Here is an 18,112-nt window from a genome sequence, read left to right on the forward strand (position 1 = left end):
GGTAAATTACTGCTAGTGGAAACACCAGTGGGGTAACTGTAGGGGTACTAATATAAGATGTGATCTGGACGGTCATGATTTTGTGAAATACTCATGGTGAGCCAAGTACAGCAAAATTCTTAAAATAAATTATTGTGTAACTCTGTCATTATGCATATAACCCAAGAGGAAAGGAATTAACCATTAAAATGTGAAAATGTGTTTTACAAATTACAAATTTATCAGAAGAAAAAATGAAAAACTAGCTTTCAAAACAGGAAAATTAGATAATTTATTAATTAATGGTTAGTATGGACCCTTTTTTCCATGTATATTAATTTATGGAAGGATTGTTTTCTTCAACATAAAAAGAAGTAAAGAGAGAAAATTACGGAAGATACTTTCTCTCTCTCTCTCTCTCTCTCTCTCTCTCTCTCTCTCTTTTTTTTTTTTTTTAATAGCAAGAAACTTTCATCAAATAACTCCATAGTAATTTACCTATAATGGAAAATGAACAGATTTATTTCCTTATTTCTTATTAATTTAAAAAGGCATTTTATCTTGGAGTGCAAGGAACCTAATAAAAATTGACACTAAATATCTATACTTAAATGGCTTATTATTTTAAAGGGCACAATAATCTTACCTCAGGACATATGTATGTGTTTTACACTTCTTCCAGATCTGTGTCTAACTGGTGCCTTTAATGACTTTTATTATTCATGAAGGATGTAATGAACTGCTGGGGAAATCCATTCACAGTTGCAGGGAAAAAAATATCTGCATTAATTTAACCTTATATTGGTTTAAACTTAATAAACTGGCTTATAAAGAGCAGCTGATAAAATATTTCTGAACAGAACAGGAGAAATAGTTACTGAAGAGGTATTGGAAGCAAAGGACAAAAAATGGGGTAAAGAAGATATGTCAAACCCCAAAAGAGCTTAGAAGTCTTGAGAATACTAAAGAGCATAGGGAAGGATCAGGAATTTGGTGGTGAGGATGTTATCGGTAGGATCATTTAAGGGAGTGAGGTATTGAGAGCATATCTGTAAGTAAATATTTGTCTTAAGCATCTAAAAACATTAATTTTGACATGAAAGTGAATTTTATGGAGTTTAGTAAATGAGTAAATGTGCAAACAATCTAAATAAGATTCCTAGCAAATGTATACAATTTGATCTTTTTGGAAAGTTAATTAAAATAACAAGGAATACGCATTTTTTTTTAAAATGAAGTACTTCACTTCTGTCTTCCCATATAAGATATCTGAGTGTATTTCTGCCACTTTATTGCTTCAGCACTATATTGATTTTTATAATTCAGCTACACGCAGATTCTGTTTGATAGCAGGGTTTTAAAAATTTTGAAAGTGTAATGATAACTGAACTTGCATTGTCAAATGTACTGACACCAGAAGGTCACTACTTATTTCAGCGTATGTCTAAAACAACGAGAGGTTAAAAGGCCCTTGAAACTTCCTTTACTGTGATCAAGAAACATGGGTTTCATCCCACCTAAGCCTATCAACCTGCAATACAGTCGTTCTCCTGCCTGAGACAATTCTCTGTGCTTCAATTATCAATGGAAAAAGATGAGCAACTGCAGGTGACAGCCCCTGCCATGTGGCTCAGATGGTTCTCAGGTGAATGAACCCCATCCGTGATAGTCAGATGATGCTTTTTGCTGGCTCAGAAACAGAAGTTAAATAGCCCAGACTGCTGCAGCAGGTTTATGGACTTCCACAAGTTTATGGACAACCATTAAAGGTTATAGAGTGTGTTATGAAATTAATAGTTTAACATATTAATGTGAGAAAGCTTCCAGAAGCTGCAAAGTTGTGTCATTTCTACTACCTACAGAGTTTTGCTCTTGCTGTACTTTCATGTTTTTGGAAGGGTAAATGTTACAGAAAAAAAACTCCTAATCTTGTCACAACTTACCACATTTTTTCAGGGAAGAATTTACAGTTGGGAGCAACTTCTTTGTCCCAGTTTTCCTAGCCCTTACTCAGCTGAAGCTCCTTAAGGTCGTCATAGGTGGTTTTTTTTGTTTGTTTGTTTGTTTGTTTGTTTTTTCCTCATGAAACCTACAAATCTAGAAACAGAAAACATAATGATAGATGAAGCTTTGGTAGGACTTAACTCAGGAAGGCAAAATTTCAGGCATTGTAGTTAGAAAAATAAAGGGGGGGGGGAGTTATATATATCTATATATTTCGTGTGTGTGTGCTTTCACGTTGTCTCCATCGGTATTTATAAAATACTTGAAGGATCCTAAATTTCTCTTGCATCTCAAACATGACAAAGAAGCAGAGATAAATTTGATCATGCTTCAAGGCTTTTCATTTGAAATTTGATAAAGATACTATGTATTAATTACATGTCAGTAAGCTACAGAATGATGCTCCTCATATAGAGCAACTGTCAGCTATTGCCACTGACGTAAGTAATTTTCATTTGCACTTTTTGTACATTGTTTTTTTGGATACAATATTGAATTTTGAATTGCAGCATTTTTTTTTTTTTCTTTCTCTCACTGTTCGTAAGTTTTTAATTGTAAAAGATGCAGTAGATAGAGTTTTTCATCTTAGCACTGCTGTCCTATTTTCCCATGATATCCCCTGGGGATCTAAGATGAGTTTAAGTCAGTCCATTTTTTTCTCGACTGACAGAACAAATGTTCAGATGCTTTAAAATTTAAAGAGAAAAATGTAGGGATGGGTAGATCAGTTTAGAAGAGGTAGAAAATTCCCATCCAAGTCAAATAGCCTTCTTTTTGTTTGCTTGCTTGCTTCTCTGTTGTTTTTGTTTGCTTTTAATTTTCTCTAATGATGTTACATTCTGAGAGCTGGGCGTCCCCAGCTTCCTTCATGGCATCTTAAAGACGAGACCTCCACATGTACCACCAAGGACTTGCAACCAGCAGAGAGAATTTTGCGTGAACTTTGCCAGTGACTGCACCTACGTGCGCAAGACCTTTTGCATGAAAACGATTTTCATGGCACACAGTTTAATATTCATTAATATTTATGAGGTTACATGGTTGCTCTGTGTGTATTAAATAATTTTCTCCTTTTCAAGGACATGTTTAAAAAGAGCTGTTTGAGAGTTATCATGGCATAAAGTTTTATGACTGTGCAAAGCAGTTCAGAAAGTCCAAAAGTGAGCTGCTAAAACTGTTTATGCATATTTTCTGTATGTATATTTTCTGTTTTATTTACTTTGAAATGTTTTAACATAGGAAAAAATACAGTGTCATCACTGTTGTTGAAGTTTGGTGTGGCGTTGTGTCTAAAGGTGGACTCCTTCAAGTGCTCCAACATCCACACCCTTGGCTGGAGCATCTTGATGTTTGCTCTGAGTGGCATCACTGATCCACAGCCGGTGTCGTTCCGGCTGGGTGATAAAAATGTTGCGAGGTTCAGCCTTTTTAGAGGAACGGCGTATGGAGCACCGGCCCCAATTTGCGTCCATGTGCTTCTCGTGCCTCCGGGTCAGCTTAAGCGCTCGGCAGGAATCCCGGGCAGGAGCGAGGGGGTCCAGCCCGTGCCGTGACACGCGGTGGGGACCACCCCGAGGGCTGTGGCTGCTCCTGGCTGCAGGTGGGTGACGGCTGGGGGCTGCCCAGGAAGGGCAGAGGCCGGGATGCAGGCGGAGGCCGGGATGCTGGAGCCTCCCTCCGCTGCCCGAGCGGGGCAGCGAGCAGGGGAACCCCAAAAGCGACTCACCCGGCGAGGACCGGGGGGTGCGTGTGGGTGTGAGGGGGGCCGGGCGGCGAGGCGGGCGCTGCCAGCCCGCGGGGGGGCGGCTCCCGGCCCGGCCCCCCCCGCCCAGCCCGGCCGGCGGCGGCGGCGGCAGCGAGGCGTGAGGGGAGCGCGGCCGGGCCCCGCCGCCCCCTCGCAACTTTCGGCCCCGCTCCCGGCCACAGGTAGGCACGGCCCCGGGGGAAAGGAAAGAAGGGGAAGGGGGACGGGGGGCGGCCGGACCTCCCCGCCGGCACCGGCTGCGCCCGCTTGCACGGGGGCAGGTGGCAGTGGGGGCACCCCCGCCCCACTTCGGGAGCGGCGGAGTAGCCCCGTGCGGAGTTTTGGGGTTGAATCTCTGCCTGCCGGCCGGGGGATGCTCGGCAGCTGCTGCCGGGGAGGCGCCGGGGCGGTGGGGGAGCCCCGGGGCGGGATGCTCGGGGCGCGGTGCAGGGGAGAGGAGGGCAGAGGGGAGCAGGTGAGCAGCGGGTGGCAAACCCGCGGTCGCAGCAGAGCTGCCTTCATCGCTCCGCTTGCCCGGTTCCGTCAGGGAGGAGGACCTGGAGCACGGGGAGCGGGGGAGCGAAAGCAGAGGGGAGACCCGCAGCCTTGGGTGGGCTGCTGGAGAGCTCGCCCCTAGCACCCACGCCGCAGGCCTCGCTCCTCGCAGCGGGAGAAGGCGCAAAACCTCCCCACCGGTCACTCAGCACACCCCTGGACGTGTTCTCCTGGAAGTTTTTACTTCCTTCCCTTCGTGGCTCTTCCTCCTCTCCTTTGCTGCGCTCTTGGCTCTGTTTAACTCCTCTCAGAATAACCTGCCTTGTTCGAGGGAGCTCTGGCAGGGAGAAAAAAAAAAAAAAAAAGCCCTCAAAAACAAACGCTATCTTTGTTTAAAGCTATTTGTGGATCAAGGTTGTGACTTAGCCGTGAAATCGCACGGCTCTTATATTGAAAACACAATAGCATGTTAAAATTATCAAAGTCAGGAGGTAAAGAGGCTAAAATGCAATTCAGCAGTGTGAGACTTGAATGCAGCTTTTACAGTACCTCATCCCACTTGTGAATACATATATAATTAGACATATAGCTTTTATCTCTGGGTTTTATTTGAAGAGATACTTTGGATTATTGTTGATAATCCTCTTAATCTTCCATGCTTCTTTTTAAGGTCGATAGCTGTATCTTTAGGTGTTTTACTGAAGGTCTGATGTTTGTTTTGCTCTTCTATCAGTATGGAGTGTTATTTTAAAGCCTGTTGTCTGTTGGTGAGTGGATCAGGTTTCCCGTGGATCTGTCTGAATTAGACTTGTGATTGCCTAATTGCCCATGATTGGGAAGAACAAGAATCAATAAGCAAAGTCATCCTTCTACCTTCACGCTCCTCTTACAGCATGTCTTGTATCACCCAGCACAGCATGGCCTTAACCTGCTTGTCGTCGTGGAACAAATGTGGAGCAGCACACAGCACTGCTGCACCCAGGGAGCTGCTAGACAAAGCAGCATCACCGCTGCCTGGTCTGCCAAGAGCGTGCTCCTCAGGCTTAGCGATGCCCCAGCTCCCCTGTGTGTGAAACTGGGAGCTCTTTCACATCCACCAGCTCAGATGTAGTAGGAGGTGGCAAGAAAATGGGTTAAAGTATGCACCAACCCTTTGTGGGCGGCTGTTCTCTTTAAAAGTTGCAGCTACAACTGGTGAACCAGAGTACCCACTGTTAAATTCCTGTCTCCATTGCTGGATACCACCATGAGAGTCATCACACTTTGGGAAGGGACCTAGCAGGTCCTCAACCTCTGAGTTTTGAACAGGCTCATACATTTCATAGCTACAAGGAGCTGAAGTCCCAGCTGCCCTACTGGATATCATAGGGCATTAACTTTGCCCATATCTTCTGTATTAGAAATCTAAGGGCTCCAGTTAGGCCAAATATGTTAATCCCCCCAAAAAAACAATTGAAAGAGCAAACCACAAGGGAATGGAGGAATTTCTTCAGGTTGATTCTTTCACCCTCTCCACCCCCACCCTCCCATTTTCCATTTCAACTTTCCTTTTTCTTGTGCTTGTGCATTTCAGTCTCAGATGAGGTTGTTTAAATTTTCTATTTTCCTTCAGCTTAGAAATTCCTCAGATGCTGTAACCTCAGGGTTACCTCTTAGCTCTCCCACTCAGAAGTAGCCCCCCACCCTCCCCTGCCAGCCCCTTCCATCTCTTGCTTCCTCCTCAGCTGTGCCATGTGCAAAGCAAGGAAGTCAGACCACGTGCCCCAGGCTCTTTTTTGCTGGGGTCTGCACATGGCTAGCTGCCACAGCACTTCCCAAGGAGTTTGCTTTTTAGAAATGCTCCTCCTCTTCCTTGCAGCGTGTTTCTGGGGTGGGTGGTCCTGTGGCTTCAGCCCATTAGCGTGCGCCTTGGGTGAGGTGTGTGTATGTTGGGTGTCTAGGACAGGGATGTGGTGCTCCTTCAACAGATCAGTGAAGGGCTGTCCAAAGAAGAGAGACTGAATTATGCAAGAGACTCCAATGGCTCGATCGAGTTTCTTTCTTAAGTTTCATTGTCAGACTTCAATTTCATTGCTTCGGAGGTCAGACTGTTGTGTTAGGGAGCCTGATGAGCATTCGCCGTGTGGCAGGACTGCGAGTTTCTAGAGGAGCCCCGCAGAGCCCCAGCGTGACGTAGGTGTTCCCATCAAACTATTTTTCCATTAATTAAGAAAGTAGGCACCCTAGATAGTGTGAACTCTTTGATAAGGACATTAGAGGCAAGTTACTTATCTTCAGCATTTTAATACTTTTTGGAAGGGCTTTGTTTATTTCTTGCATGTTAGTCATTCATGTCTTTTGCCTACCTGAAAATTCTTTGCTAAAACCTACAGGAGCATCATCGCTCTATTTTCTAACTTCTCAATCTTGTCCTAATCAAGAATGTAAATACATGCATAATGATTTGCATGTCATTAACTTCAGAAAAACTGTCATGGTAAAAATCAATTTTGTTTTTGAATCTAATTTTCTTGCGTGAGAAGTAGCACCTGGAATTCACAAACCAAGAAGTCTGAAAATAAAAACTACTTTCAACACTCTGCTTTTTGCTTCCTACAATTTTCAGTTCAGTCAGAGAAGAAAAATAATTTACAAGTATGGTTATGGTGATTTTTTTTCTAACCACTTTCTCTCTTAAGTCTTCATACTTCAATAAAATGCTTTATTACTGTGAGAATAAGTACAGCAGAGAAAAAAAATATTTTAAAATGAGCAATCTTAGTATGGTATATACTTATACTCAGCTCGCTAGCACTGATTTCATTGTGACCATTTGTGAACACAGCATCTGACACATTCCAGAAATTTCAGAGGAAGATCCTGTATCTGTGGAAAGGAACTTTCAGATTTTGAGGAATTCTGGCAAACCAGTGGAAACCAACGTTGTTGGAGGTGGATAGCAGTGGAGTTGGCCCCAGACTTCAGTTTTCACAGTGCAGAGCTGTGTGTGTGAACTACACGATCAGGCTGGTAGTCACTGCGTGGAGCAATCAGTAGAGAAGGATCCAACACAGGCACTCTGCCAGTAGGTTGCATGAGTGTTTTTGCTTGATATCAGAGATGCTGAGAATAAACATTTCTTGGGCTTTTGCTTGGTTGTGGAAATGATAGTGACTGAAATCTAGAGGAGCTGAGTACATGTTTTTGACCCAATCATGCTATCTTTAAGAATAAGTAGATGTGATTTAATTCATGTTAAAAACCTAGGATGTGAAATGAGCCTTTGATATGCATCATTTGCACAGAATTCAGGTCTTGTTTTAATAGGCTGTCTTCAAGCCAGTGAGTCTGTAAGCCAGCACAAGGTTACTTTGGATCAGATGCCATGGCATATAAGGGCCATCCCTATCTGAAAGCACTCACAGTCTTTGAAAACAGGGTTATCATTAGGACTGCAAATTCTGTATGCCATTGGAGTGCTTTATGCTGTTGATTAGAAATGCACATGCTGGACCCCTTCGAAGCAAACAGAAACCGACGCTGTTGGTGATGATCCAATATAGCAGCTTTAAAGTGCCGTTTCTTTCAGGAAGAAAAACAGTGCACAATGTTTATTTTGCTACTGGTTTAAAAGACCTACATTTAAACTGATGAGATAAAACATAATTGTGGATCGGATTTAAGTTCAAATTCTATTTGACAAATCATTTTGATCTTCTTTGCCATGACACATTTAGCGTATGGTTTTATCTGATGTCTGAGATACAGTAGTTGTATTTCATGCTTGGCATTGTTTCAAACAAATTTCTGTATTAGAAATAGACAGCTTATGATATATCATTTAAAAACAAAACCAAAAATAAACAAACAAACAACAACAACAAAAACCAACTTTGGACATCAGAAGGAAACCATCTCGGTTATTATGTCATTTTGGTGTAAAGAAGTACATGAGAGCAATGTGCTCATATTCACTCTTCAGCATTTGTTCTTCTTATGCATAGGGGCTGTTGTAGTGTATGGGAAGATGTGCATTGTGCTCAGCAGGGTGAGTGTTCTGGGATCTCTATAGATATGCATGACTGAGCAATAGGATGCTTAATGAGGGCATGATGAATGAAGCAAAAAGTGTTGTGCCAACACCTTCTTATAGGCCCCATAAACAATTACTGGCCTGTTTTGCTTGATAGTAGAGATACAGCCATAATATTCAGGACCTATGGCATTGCTCTAATGAAACTGTTATTGCATTTTCATGTTAAAATGATTGTCACGTATAATTGATTTTGAGTGTTTCATTCCTATGTTTGGATTCTGAATGTCCATGAATTAGGTTTTGGTAAAACTGTTATACTTAGCCATGCACATAAGTTCGCCATTCCAATTTCAAATTCACATTGTATGCATGCTTTTTGTTAATTACATTTTACTGATAAAATATCAGTGGAGCGAGTACTTCACAAAATTTGAGTTTTCTAATGAGGATGCTGTCGTTATGGAAATAGAGTTTGGGGACTAAAGTCCTTTTGATTACAAACAGAATATTTACTCTGAGTACATTTTGACAGTGAACCTCAGAAAACAGTTAAATGGTATTTTAGTGTTCAACATTGAGACTGTGAAGCTATGATACAGGCCACACAAGCAGTGTAAGCTTTAAATTTAATGTTTAATCACCAGAGTATGACTGAGAATATGTTCAACAGTCCTTATTCTGATTACAGATACTCTTCGTTTAATTTGTTTTAACACTGCAATATAAATATTTGATATCATCCAACCATTCCACCATCATGACTTTTATCTAGGGACTCGAGAAGAGGCTGTGGATTTTGAATAGCTTGTGACTTCTGCAGAGCATCCTTATTCATTGCTAAATCTTAGCTTGGGAGATCTGTTTCTGGGTCATGTGCAGCTGCAGCCAGCCACTGGTGGGTTGGCCTGGCTGGAGTGGAGCTCAGCTGGAGTATGGAGAGGAAACTCTCTAGGTGAGGAGAAGACGCAAAGGTAACATGTTGAAGTAGCGAAGAGAGAAATGATGGAGAATGAAGCCCTTTGCAGGCCTAAGCCTTTGGCTTCCCTCTTTGCTGATCAAGTTGATGTTCAGTTTCTTCATCAGCTGTAAAAATCCCAGTCAGGCTGAAGGCTGAAAGTCTGTGATGTTCACTTAGGTGTAAAAGACAGTGTTACTTGCCCCTTCTTGTGAAATATCCCAAGAGCCTCCTTTAAGAATTTTTATAGTAAGAGATCTGGACCAATTTTCGTGGTAGCTCAAGGAATCACTGATGACTGCATTATATGCTAGCTCTTTAACCAAAAAAAAATAAAAATAAAAATAGACTAGACCTAAACTAGGTGCATAATTAAATAACTTGATGTAAGAATTTACTGGGCACAAAAAAGTTTTTGTCATGTCAAAAGTGTGTTTGGGTTCCAATAACCTGTTTTTAAAGGAGGGCTGATGGCAGAAACTGTGATGTGCAGTCACTGTTAGTGATATATGTTGACATTCCTCATGCATATTTTGAAAGTAGGTTTTCCAGTGAAGGGGATTAATGTGAGTAGAGTACATCACAGTTGGGTTAACACTAGTGGTGTGGTTAAAATTGGTGTATGCTAATATTTTCCCCTTTTCACACTATTTTCAAATGTTTTTATGACCACTGTAACATACAGGGATTTTTTTTTTCTTTTCATTTAATTTAAAAGAGTGCATGGAGTTCCTCCAGTGTGTTGCTGTCCTTACAAAGTTATGGACCTGCAAGTTTCCAACCTGAGTCTGCCCTGCTGCTACCCAGCCTGCCTGGTGCTACTCGCCTCTTCTACCTAAGCTTTTGGGGAGGGACAGTCAAAGGACCTGACCTGATGGCAAATGGATTGTAACAGAACTTGTGCCACTTGCCAACCACCAGGTTATCCCCAGGACATGTGCTTGTAGCTTTGATACTAGCAGTAAGAGTAAATTTTGAACGGGCAGGTCACTGACCTTCCAGCAGCTCTTTTAGACCACCTGATTTTGAATTAGGTTCCCCTTACAGCATGCAATCGCTGTAGCAAGCTCAGTAATTTGGCCCATTAATTTAGTCTAGCCTGTATACATCTGTAACCATTATTACTGAAAATAGACTTTTAAGTACATTATAAATGATTGTAGCTGTATGAAACATTGTCTTTCTTAAAATATAACTGTCTATCCAATTAGACAATATACTCACAGGACATGACTTTGGTGTGGTGTATTGTTATTAGTTTTGTTATTATATATCACTTTAATCAGATAGCAGAATGATCCTATCATCAGTGCAGTGGACTGTACTGTCTTCTCCAGGAAATATTAAGATAGGATTTCCAGAAGCATGTTATAGCCTGAAAAACATAAGCAAGATGACAATACCCTTTCCTACTACTGATAGTCATGTATCCATTTCTTACATGTCTTTTCCTAGGAGGGGAAAAAAAGAAATGTAACTGCTGATCAATTCATTTTTTAAAACTTTATCCTTGGTTTTGTTTTATATATTTTACAGTGAGAAAGTCTGTGTCTTAACTCCCAGTGGCTGGGATTGCTGTGGAAGCCACTAGCAGTTTTCATACAAAAGTTGATGTCTACCCAAAGGGGGTACTCATTCTGCAGCTCAGCAATTGTCCCTCTCCTGTTTGTGTTAGACCTGAAAAAGCTAAAAAATTTACAATGAAACGTTTTTTGGTAGACAGAGCTTGTCTACCTGTCTGCTGCAGGCCATTGGGGTTTACCAGCATGTGGTTCATACTAGGGTCAGCAGTGGGCTCCTGAGATGAGGCAACTAGACAAGGCCCCTCAAGTGGAGAGACCTATCTGTTTTTTTGCTCAGCCTACTGTCCTAGGGGAGCAGGGAATGGCTTACAGGGCTTCACTGTTTCAAAATACATTTAATTAAGGCTTGGTTTAGTTTCACTGAACTTCAGTGGTTTAAGTGCCTAAGTAGTGAGTGAACGGCCGTTCTGGAAGGCCCTTCTTTCCTCATGGCTCAACCATCTTCTGTCAGGGCAAGCTGCTCTCTTTTGTCTTATCTCTAAAATGTGTCTAAAACCTGTTGGGGAAGTCAGCATCCCACAGAAATTTCACACAGAAACTTCACACTCCTTTCTTTGTTCCAGACCCATTGTGGCCACGTGGATTTGTCTGCCCACCACTGGTGTGCTGAGGCCCATTGGGACGGAGGAGCAGCCTACAGGCTCATGCCGCCATTTTGGGTGTGAGGTAAGGCTGTGTGGGAGGGAGAGGTCGCTTTCACCAACCACAGGAGGAGGGATCTCAAGGTCAGGACTGAATGCCGCTTTTGGCATGTCATCCCACAGAAGGGGTCTAGTGCCTGTGGGTACTGCTTTTTCTGGTTTATTTCCTCTGGCCATGAGTCTGAGGTGCCTCAGTGTTTGTCCTCTGATGTCTGTAGTTGAGCGGTTATCTGTGCTTCGCAAGTACAGTGAGCACCACCTGCAAAACTGAACTCAGCATACAATTTTTCACCTGATGAAAATGCATTACAGAAGAAAAACATGCTTATTTTGATTGCTCCTGCTGCATGAACCAGAAAATTGTGCTTCACCTTTCAGTCAGCATAGCATTTACCTGTTACCAAAGATTACCCTTAAACAAATATTTGGAAATGTTATAATGGAAGAACTTGGCTTTTAACAAATTCTGGCTTTCACTCTGGTCTTTGCCCTTCTGTGTTTGGGTTTGAAAAGCGAAGTTTTTATGACTGCTATGACTGCTGCTTAGCTCGTCAGTCATCTGTGAGATGAATGTACAGGATAAAGCAATGTGAAATTTTTAGATTTCAAAACCTGTGAGAAACATTTGAGGAACAAAAGTGTTTATTTTGTATATTTTGAGATCCTCAGCCAGTGTCAGCAGCTCAGTTGAAGCCAGTTATTTATACCACCTCAGAACTGACTTCAAAATCACAAACAGTAATGCAAAGAGCAGGCACAGTGAAACAGCTTTTAAATGCCTCATAGAAGAAAGTATATACCAAGGTTTCTAAAAGATCAATACTACAGAAAACAGCTGGAGGTAGTATTTTTCCTTTTTTATGCTTCTCCTTTCTCCCATTCCCTCTCCTGTAGTATCCCAATAGTCCTGTATCCCTCAGTTTTCTCCTGAGAAGTGATACCTCACACTGTGGTGGGAATGTGATGGCTGGTATCCTGCAGAGTTGGATCATAGGTTTATCAGAGTTTCTTTCGTTTCCAGTGGATTATGTTTCTAAACCTAAATGCCTGTATTACAGAAGTTATCTCGTGTCTCATGGCTTCTCTGCCTTTCCTTCTACTGAGGACATGATCTTATTTTTTAATGAGTTCCAGAGATAAAAATGTTCAGTATGTTTCAAAGGCAGAAAAAAAGAGAGAGTAGCCTTTTTTAAAGTTCAAATGAAAACGTAAACATTTACTTGAAATTCTCTCTGTTGTGGTAATCTACTGATTTGGTACGCCTTTATCTTCTGTGAACAAAGGTGGACTGAAACTTTGAGGATTATTATGAAACTTACCTCATGTGAGACATCACATTGACTAAGACGGTGTAAAACTCCATGACATTAAACTCACCAAACTACATTTTTATTTTATTTTTTTGCAAACCTTCTTACCTGTCAAACCATGGGATGAGAATACAATCCTAGTTATGCTGAACCTAGCAGTTAAGCAGTGTTCCTTGCTCTCTGTAATACATTTTCAGCAGAAGATACATACTGATGTTTTTGTACAGTTTGTTCATACTTAATAATTTTATTCAGAGTAACAGAATATCCCATACTATAGAATGGTGAGTAGTAGTATGTTCATTATATGCAGGTTTATTCATGCCTGAGATTCTGTAATTTTAAACCTAGACTGAAAACAGTATTATCCTGAGGTTCTCACAAATCCATGCTTCCTTCTTGGTTATTTGGAAGCATAAAGTGGTCCCATGAAGCATAGGCTATTTAACGTCTTTCCACAATTTATGTAGCTTATTGGTATAACCATTAATCCAAGTCTTGCTCCACAATGTTGTTGTGAAATATTTTATTCTTATTTTTTTCCTCATGTCTAATCAAGCCCACTGTACTTACAGCATTTTCATTTCACTACAGCTGAGTTGTTTATGAAACTGCTTACCAGTATTTGAATTTATCTCCAGTTCTGTCAAATCTTGCTTTGAAAACTTTTAAACCCCCTTTTTTTTTTATTATTATTATTTTACTTTTTACTTTTTTTTTTCTTTTTTTTTTTTTTTTTTTTTTCTTGCTGATAGTTTTTGGTTATCAGTTTGGAAAGTTTGGATTTATTTTTTTTAGAAACAGTTTATCATATTGTAATCTCTCAGTTAATAACTATTATTAATAAATAATATTTTAGTAAGGCTGTAGAGTGAACGTATTCCATATGCAAAATTGTAAATATATTATCTCTGAAAGGCTCTAGTTCAATTGGTGACCAAAAGAGCAAGCAAGATTTTCTAGAGCCTTGTGTATTTAGAAAAACAGTCCTGTAGCCGCAAAAGTGAGTTGTAGTGGACCTGTGTATGTAGGGGTTATTTGGTTAGTGTTTACTTTTTCTTTCAGACTTTTTAGAGTGATTGTAAAGTCTCTGCCACTGGACACTTCTAAGAACAAGTAAGAGATATCTGTCAGCAAACACCTAGGTCTACTCTATCTTGCTTTGGGACAGAGAATGTCCTATGTACCTTCTTGATGATGTCCTTTTGGCCCTAATTTACCTGGTGTTCTGATCTGTCTGAGGTGGTCAGCTCGAAGCTTGTTGGAAAATAGTTTATGAAGCTGAGAATGTGTAACTGAATATTTATTTTTCCTGAATAATTGTTTTCACTGAATGTTACGTACTAGTTTTTTGTACTGATGATAATCAGTTAATTGTTTCTCTAAAATTTCTTCATTAAATCATCCATGTGTGGGGAAGACCAAAATAATTCGTTAATGTACAGAACTTTGCTCCAAACACATGTAGCCTCTGGTGTTGGGGTGTGCCAGTACTGGCTACAATGCCAGGGAGAGCTGGTAGTCTGAAACAGGGGTGTGTAAATTCCTGCTTTAATTTCTGAATATGGATCATTTAATTAATGGACTGGCTGACAATGGGGACACGCCTTTAATGCAGTCTTTCTTAAGAAGGACAGAATATGGCAAATTCCTGATGCTGAATTATAATGCTTAAAGAAGGCCCACTGTACTGCTAAAGAAATATTCTAGGTTCAGTAATTAGCTGTTCAGTCTGATGAAGGCCAAAAGAATGTCTGGTTTCCCTGGCTGGAGCTGCTCACAGGTTGGTACTGTCACTTCTGGCGATGCAGAAACTCACTGGAATTCTAGAACTTACCTTTCCACAGACTTCTCTTCCATTGCAAAGGTCATTGTGGTTTCTTAGGTTGTAATGGAACGTGTTGCCCCAAGGTTCAGTCAGTGAGGTCTCCTCTAAGTAATGTAGTTAAGGCGGTTTGTTCTTTGTAAGATGTTTTGGTTTAGTAACTGTGAAGAAAATAGAGTGCAGTGGTCTTAAAAAAAAAAAAAAAAAAAAAAAAAAAAAAGGTTTTAGTGGCCTAAAAACAATTTTTTCTAATCTCTTGAAAAAGTTTAAAATAAACGTGTTTCAAAAGCAGTGAAAATAAAACTCTGTGTAGGCTGTTGATGGCTACATAGATTGGGAACGTTTTCCCTTTTGTTTATTATTGCATTCCATGCCACGGTAATGACAATAATCCTAAAATCATGCATCAGTAATGCACAAGATTTGTCTGTAGTTCATTTGAACTCAAGATCAGAGAACAAAAGAAGAGCTTCTGCTGACTTTTAGTTCTACCAAAGTAAATGTTATTTTTGTTCTACTGACACATTCCTGAAAAGAAGTTACAAACAAAATTAGGTTGGTTCATTATAGGACTTCAGAAAATATATTATGGTAAAAGAAATACAAAAGTTAGATTTTACTTTCAGTCTTATCCAGTCGCTTCACATCTGCTTTCTCCCTTGCCAGTGTTTTATTTCTTATTTACTTGGTTGCATTCCAGAGTTGCTGTGGAGATTGGTGTTGTAAATGTCATTGGTGGCCATGTGATAAGGAAAGTGTAACTTACCAAAGGCTTTAGTAAAAGGATTCTCCCTCTCTTAACAGAAATTTAACATGCAGTTGAAAGTAGAGGCTGTAAAAATCTGGACAAGTATGGGAAAGAGGCAGCTGTCACTGAGCTGGGCGTGCATGGAAAGAGTAAGGCTGGTGTACCTGCAGGACCATCCTTGAGCTAGGGGAGCCAAATAGAAATGAAAGTCAAACATTATTATCCCATGACCTTTCCAAGTTTCTTCTGACCTAAGTTGTGCAGGAAGAAAGGGAGTTTGTATCTATCCTACACTTACATTGGACCTGGGTATAGGGATTGTCATCAGCGCTGGCTGTCCCGTGGTAAGCAACAATTCAAATCTGTCATAAATATATCCATCATTTTAGCACTAAATATAGATGATCAGTCTCCTAATAGGGGCCTATAGAGAGAGGGGATTAGGTTATATAGGTTTGAAATGTCAGAGATAATAATATACTTGGGATTTGAGAGAAATATAGGCAAAACCACAAAAGTCACATCTTTCCATGTATCTGTATCATAAAACTCCATCATCCGTTGGTCCATCAACAGCAGAAGGCTTTGCAGAGGTGTTGATAACATTGTTTAAAGCAGGTAACAGAATTCTTGAGTTTTATATCCTGCCTGCTCAGCAGCTGTCACACCAACAGCTCGGGTGCTTCTGCACTGGATATGCTGTGGGGGAAAGAGAAAGGGGCAGGGAAAGGAAGCTGTTGTAAAGTCCTGTGAGTCTGTAAAGCTTGTGAATCTGGGCTCTAGCTGATACACCTGTGAGCAGGTAGTGCATTACTGTATCTTGCACAAATGTAGCTCATGTATAACCAGTTGCTGTTTGTAGCCGACTCAAAGAAGCTCCTTACTGGTAGTTTTTAGTATGCTTTTTCCATATACTTTCTATATTATACGTGTATATATTTTTATACTATAGTATACACGTATATTTTTTGGATAATGAATTTCCAAAAACTGGTGCCACAGGCAGGCGTGGGAGTAGACAGTACCATCAAGTTCAAAATGGGATTAGATAAATTCATGGACTACAGCTCCCTGTGCAGATGCTAACTGGACTGGACAGGGCTATGCCCTCTAACATCACTCCTACGATTTTGGGTTCTCACGGAGTCAGAGGGGGAAGATGACAGGAGGTAACCAGGTTTACTCGAGTTTCCTCTTGTCATCATCAGAGGAAGGATACTGAGCTAAATAATTGTTGTGCTGACCACAGGCTCATTTTTTTTTTTTTTTTTTTTTTTTTTACTTTTTCTCTAAATATTGATCTCATTAGAGAGGACAAAGAGTGAATGTCCTAGAGAGGTTATTTCTCTTGCTTGGGTTTATTAATCGAGACTTGCTGCATCAGATATAATATACATCTTAGAGGCAAGATAAGTTCCCAAATGAGCATGCATTCAAAGGGACTTTGGGGTCACTGAGACACTCTGGCCTATTCTGCCCAATCTCTGTTTTGTATATATACATATATATAATGTGTATGTGCATATTTATGTTTGCTATATATAACATTTAGTAGTGGTTGCATTACTTGTCATTGCAATAGAATCCGTCCTGACTTCTATGTATTTTCTTCTAGTTTTCCAGCTGATGGTTAATGAAATGCTTCTCTTTTTTTTATTGTTGTACATGGCTAGTCACCTGTACCATCAGATTTTACTCTTGTTCATTAGCAGGGAAGCTAATTAGTTAAGACAGAATGGAAAAGGCAAGCCTCAGTGCTACAGCAACTTGTATACATTCACTAAGGGTTTGTCATCAAGAATCTTTTCACTAATAAAACAATGATCGTTTGATCATTGTGATTGTTATACATTGCAGATGGCAGGAGATATACATTTAAAATGGCTACTAAACAGCCACTTGCAAAGCACTTTCCAAGAAAATGAACATCATAAAAAAATAGATTCTGCTAAGACTCTTTAGAATGTGTGACTTGTTTGAGGCTTGGTAGATAATTCATTTAGCAATATGCTGAATGCCAGTGTTATTTTCTAGTAGCTGCAGTTATTTTGGGGGTGACCAGTAGATTGGAACATTTTGTAGTGTAAGGTTTATAGTTCGTGACTACTGAGAAAAAGCTTGAAGGGTAGCTGAAATGCCAAGTGTGTACGCAAAGCTTCTAATAAAGGTAAGAGCTGGGCCTTGTAATGGTGCAAAAAAGATTTCCACTAATGCTGTTTACCTGTAGGACTGGGTTAAACTCGGAGCACTCGGATCCACTTCAGCTTTGTAGTCCTTTGATCAGCACAGCAAGGAAACCTGGCCAATGGTGGCAAGAAGAATGCAGCCAGCATGATGTTTATTGGAAGACACTGTATTTGGGGAGAGCAGAAACTGAAATTTTCTTTTATTTATGAAACAATGGGTCAGCGTACAGATGAGTAGCAAATTTTCAGAGCATCTAGTTAGGAGCTCTAAAAGTAAACCTTAATAGGGAATAGTTTCCCCATTAGTTACTGAATTATTTATTGGGGAAACTCAGTAACCTATTAATTGAAAACATTACAATTCAAATGGGACTTGTACTGTTTTAAAGCTACTCAAAATATTGTTTGCAAATTGAATGATAGATAATAAGCATAATTATCCTGTTTACTAATTACGATGTTAATACGTCATTAACATCTGATTTTCATAGCATTTAGTGATGATACTTAATTCAGGTTGCTTACTATTGTGTTTACATTTATTGGTACCAATGAGGCACAAAAGATCCTCGTGATTTTTTCCTCTGAAGATTTTTCTGAAAAATATTGCTGTACTTGCAGCCCTTA

At 40.3% G+C, this 18,112-nt stretch overlaps 1 protein-coding gene across 5 annotated transcripts in view; it reads left to right on the plus strand.

Annotated features, from left to right (window-relative positions):
* Positions 1-3,761: 3,761 nt before the first annotated feature.
* SHANK2 (SH3 and multiple ankyrin repeat domains 2) overlaps positions 3,762-18,112 on the plus strand; it is a 347,944-nt gene continuing 333,593 nt past the window's right edge. For 3 of the 5 annotated variants that reach the window (XM_084522209.1, XM_084522210.1, XM_084522211.1), the window contains exon 1: positions 11,339-11,441. The gene's annotated coding sequence lies outside the window, so the exon portion shown is untranslated. Of the gene's footprint in view, positions 3,910-11,338; positions 11,442-18,112 lie in introns of those variants that run through there. The other 2 variants (XM_084522208.1, XM_084522207.1) reach the window with 1 other exon arrangement.

Source organism: Aythya ferina (genome assembly GCF_964211825.1).
Source record: "Aythya ferina genome assembly, chromosome: 5".
Lineage (NCBI taxonomy): Eukaryota > Metazoa > Chordata > Aves > Anseriformes > Anatidae > Aythya > Aythya ferina.